Source organism: Lethenteron reissneri, chromosome 19 (assembly GCF_015708825.2).
Source record: "Lethenteron reissneri isolate LAM-NWPU_2019-01 chromosome 19, ASM1570882v1, whole genome shotgun sequence".
Classification (NCBI taxonomy): Eukaryota; Metazoa; Chordata; class Hyperoartia; order Petromyzontiformes; family Petromyzontidae; genus Lethenteron; species Lethenteron reissneri.
Window position 1 is genome coordinate 14,320,999 of NC_083797.1, and position 5,420 is coordinate 14,326,418.

Below are 5,420 nucleotides of genomic sequence, written 5' to 3' on the forward strand. Positions count from 1 at the left end.
TATCCGTGCTGTGTGGATGAAAACCCGTTTGTCGCTGAGGCGTGGTGGTGCGTTGACGCAGGTGCTACAGCGATTCGCCGACTGTGCTTTGAGCTCGCCCTTGAGTTCAATTCCTGGCCCCGGCCAATGTCAGTGGCGAGTGATGGACCAGCCGTGAAGAATGGTCAAAGCACCACCACGTGACTGACATAGCATGGGGAGGCCTTCATCTGGCGGTGAATTAACAAAGCTGCAAAACTATAATCACAGTGGTCCCTCGTTTAACGGGGGAGATGCGTTCCTGAAAAGTTCCATGTTAAGCAAAAAACATTTCTTGGTTCTTTCGGTAAAGTCACATAGAAGGGAAGTAATAAAATAATAAACATAAAACATAATAAAATTATTCTCACGACGTTTCGGCCACAACGCAAGCAGCCGTCCTCAAGTGAAGAACATGTCTGTCGATAAGACAGAGTCTAAATGACACGTCTTAGGCTTGGAGTGTCTATTTAAGCTGTGAGGGAGGAGGAAGAGAGCCTTGACAAAAGAATTTGCATTTGAAGAGGAATTTAGCATATTTATGGGAAATGCAGGAATGCGAATAGTGCTAATTGTGAAATGCGTGGGAGGTGGGCGGGGGGTTTTCAAAGTCATATTATGCCCATGCATTATGCAGGATTAGCAGCATCAAAGGGAGGGGGCAGGGGCAGGGGCAGCACCAACAAAGGGAAGGAATGTGAATAGTATGCAGCTGCAGCAACCAAACAACCACGTAAAAAACTAAAGTATAAACTTCATAGTATCATCAGTATACTAAATATACTCTCCAATAAGCTGAGCTACTAACAGTAAGTAATACATTACAATTCTATGTCGCAAAAAATATAATATGCTTCCAGCTAAACTTTTTTCCCTTACATCAAACAGGTCTACCCCGTACTATATGCTGCCATAGACAACCCTAACATTAAATTATATACTGTATTACTATACACCACCCTATAATTTATACATTGTTATATTACACTGTGCATTATTCTACCCACCCTAATGTATATCACACTGCTATATATTCACTATACAATTACGATACTATATATTACTTTGTACATTGTATTAAGCATATAAATGTTATACTATTTGTTATTATACACTGTACCATTGACCGTCGTGTGAAAGATACTAAGAGGCAGCAACGAAATATGACAATGGGAGAGTAGCAGAGCAAAGAATCCATTCCCTGCGGAGAATACAATGCCAGTGAGTGGAACGCGGTCTGAGAGTCACCGTAAACGTGAACACAATCAGTTAAGATCCGAAATGGTTTATTACGTCCTTCCAATGATTGCTAAGCCAGAATCCATCTTCTCGGTTGAAATTGTCTCTGTGTTTGTATATGTGGATCGCCTCATGAACGAATCTCTCATGATAGCCAGATGGCTTGCAGAGAACCTCTGTCTTGTAGAAGTCAATGTCATGTGAGCCCACTGAATTGTAACAGTGATCTGCCACGGTTGAGGTGTTTGTCCTACCGTGTTTCAGGTCTGCTTTATGTTCACGGATGCGGTCCGAGACATGTCGTTTGGTTTCTCCAATGTAACTGCTACCACAGAGGCAACTTAGTTTGTAGACGCCAGGGTACTGTATGTCTGGAACCACATCTTTTACAGACGGGACCAGATCACGGATTTTATGTACTGTGTTGAATCGGACCTGGATCTTGTGTTTAATCAGGATTTTGGAGATCTTTTTTGTGACCCCAGCAATGTAGGGTAAGGTGATGTATAGGTATAGGGTGGTGTATAGTAATACAGTATATAATTTAATGTTGCGTTTGTCTATGGCAGCATATAGTACGGGGTAAGACCTGTTTGATGTAAGGGAAAAAAGTTTAGCTGGAAGCATATTATATTTTTTGCGACATAGAATTGTAATGTATTACTTACTGTTAGTAGCTCAGCTTATTGGAGAGTATATTTAGTATACTGATGATACTATGAAGTTTATACTTAGTTTTTTTACGTGGTTGTTTGGTTGCTGCAGCTGCATACTATTCACATTCCTTCCCTTTGTTGGTGCTGCCCCTGCCCCTGCCCCCTCCCTTTGATGCTGCTAATCCTGCATAATGCATGGGCATAATATGACTTTGAAAACCCCCCGCCCACCTCCCACGCATTTCACAATTAGCACTATTCGCATTCCTGCATTTCCCATAAATATGCTAAATTCCTCTTCAAATGCAAATTCTTTTGTCAAGGCTCTCTTCCTCCTCCCTCACAGCTTAAATAGACATTCCAAGCCTAAGACGTGTCATTTAGACTCTGTCTTATCGACAGACATGTTCTTCCCCCGAGGACGGCTGCTTGTGTTGTGGCCGAAACGTCGTGAGAATTATTTTATTATGTTTTATTTTTATTATTTTATTACTTCCCTTCTACGTGACTTTACCGAAAGAACCAAGTAGATTAATCCCTGCAGTCACGAAAGCTTTAAATCGAAACAAAAACATGTTACAACGGTGCGCGTTCCGCATTATAACAGTGTGTGCATTCCGTGTTATAATGGTTTGTGCGTTCTGCGTTATAATGGTGTGTACATTCCGCATTATAACGGTGCACGTTCCGTGTTATAACGGTGCTCGTTCCACATTATAACGGTGTGCGTTAACGTTATATCGGTGCTCTTTCCAAGTTATAACGGTGTGTGCATTCCGCATTGCAACGATGCGAATTCGGCGCTGGGCAAGAACATTCCCAAATGAAAGATCCCCACTTCAGAGCGAAAACGTGTCGTGTGTGAAGACCACCGCGTTAAGCGAGGACTTCACGTAACCTCATTACAGAGATGAGCCTAGCGCCGCTGGTGGCGATGCCAGTCAAGGTCCTAACCGCTTGCTGTGAATGTGCTGCCCTCTCTTGGCCGTGGCTGTACACGTGAGGTCGAATGAGTAACTGGCACAGCCCGGGTTCGGAGTTGGCTCTCCTTTTGCTTCGTTTGGCTGGTGATGTTGATGGTGATGTAGAGCAGCAGCTGTGATGATACATAGGTATGGTTTATGAGCTAAGATGATCCCGTTGCAGTAACGGAGTGCATCACTGTGATAATGGCTCCTTTTATAAAAAAAATATGTGTGAGTCAAAGGGTCTCTGTGTGAGTGTATGGTTCTCGGTGTGAATCTATGGGTCTCTATGCGAGTCTATGGGTGTCTTTATGAGGCTGTGGGTCTCTTGTGTGAATTCATGGGTCTCTATGTGATTCTTTGGGTCTTTTTGTGAGTCTAGGGGTCTCGGTGTGAGTCTATGGGTCTTGGTTTGAGTCCATGGGTATCGGTGTGAGTCTATGGGTATCTATGTGAGTCTGTGGGTCTCTGTATGGGTCTATGGGTCTCTATGTGAATATATGAGTCTCTATGTGAGTCTATGGGTCTTTATGTGAATCATTGGGTCTCTATGTGAGTTTATAGGTCTCTCGATGAGTCTGTGGGTTTCTATGTGAATTCATGGGTCTCTATGTGATTCTATGGGTCTAGGTGTGAGTCTATGGGTCTCTATGTGAATTCATGGGTCTCTATGTGATTCTATGGGTCTAGGTGTGAGTCTATGGTTCTCTATGTGAATTCATGGGTCTCTATGTGATTCTATGGGTCTAGGTGTGAGTCTATGGGTCTCTATGTGAATTCATGGGTCTCTATGTGATTCTATGGGTCTAGGTGTGAGTCTATGGGTCTCTATGTGAATTCATGGGTCTCTATGTGATTCTATGGGTCTAGGTGTGAGTCTATGGGTCTCTATGTGAATTCATGGGTCTCTATGTGATTCTTTGGGTCTAAGTGTGAGTCTATGGGTCTCTATGTGAATTCATGGGTCTCTATGTGATTCTATGGGTCTAGGTGTGAGTTTATGGGTCTCTATGTGAATTCATGGGTCTCTATGTGATTCTATGGGTCTAGGTGTGAGTCTATGGGTCTCTATATGAATTCATGGGTCTCTATGTGATTCTATGGGTATCAGTGTGAGTCCATGGGTATCGGTGTGAGTCTGTGGGTCTCTATGTGAGTATATGGGTCTCTGTATGGGTCTATGGGTCTTTATGTTAATCTATGGGTCTCTATGTGAGTCTATGGGTGTCAATGTGAGTCTATGGGTCTCAATGTGAATATATGGGTCTCGGTTTGAGTCTATGACAATTGGTGCAAGTCAATGGGTCTCTATGTGAGTCTATGGGTCTCTATGTGAGTCTATTGGTCTCTATGTGAGTCTTTTCGTCTCTATATGAGTCTATGAGTCTCAGTGTGAGTCTACAGATTCGTCTTCGTATGCACCCATGTCGATGTAGAGAAACCGCTGTGTGATGTTACATTGCGGTGGTTTACGATGCAGGATGATTGCGTCGGGTGTAGCTAAGTGGTGCGTTGCTGTGGTGATGCCTCCTGCTTCGTATATGTGACTCGGGCATTGAGCCGTTATAACGTTCAGTGATGTGTTCGAGTTGGTGACCACAGTCACGCATGGGCGATTTTATAATTTATCATTTGCGCATCACCATCGTCCACCACCATCATCATCATCAAATTTCCGCATCTGTTGCCATTAATAATAATACCAATAATTGAAATTTGTAAGGCACATTTCGTTTCCGTAGACCCCAAAGCGCAACCGTGTATGGAAAGCAGGAAATGAACAGAACCAGCAGCGGGGTAAACGGTCTGAACTGGGGGTGGAGGGGGTGAATGCCAGTTTACAGAGGTGAGTGTTCACGACGGACTTACACATATCCAACGACTATGATCGTCTTTGGAGCAGAGGCAAAAACGTCGCTCCAAAGCCTGGGAGCTGCACTGGCAAAGGCCCTGCAGGAAATGAGCCTTGGCCTCAGTAGTAGTGATAAGAAGTCGATCCGAAGATCTCAGGGACCTCGTTTGGGAGTATAAAGATGGATGGGTGGTTGTTTGCGTGCGAATTTGGGTAAGGGTTGTGGCCCAGAAGCTTCATGGAGGACGGAACCCGGGGATCATAGGCGCCAGGTCTCTCGCAGGGAGGTGTTTATTTAACGCGTAGGCTTTTCGCGACCTATATTATCACATTTCTCATTCCGTTTAAGACCGAAGCAGGAGGATTTCTCCACAAATCTTGTTTTCTGCTGGATGACGCTGGTTGTAATTGCTGGTGACACATCGTATTCGAATTGTAAATACTGTGGGTTTTACCCCCCTAGTAACGCATTGCCATGTAACGAATTGCCATGTTTTGTTAACGCGACACATCTTACAAATTGGCTGTGTATTGGGTGGTGGCGGGTTAAACGACACATTTATATTCATGCGCTCCAACCCAACAAAAATCCTGTATTACGGAGGTGTTTGCAACTTTTTTTGTGAACTCCGTTTGGCTTTTCGAACCTCATCGTCCTAGTTGAAGTTACAGATTTGGCACTGCTGAGGA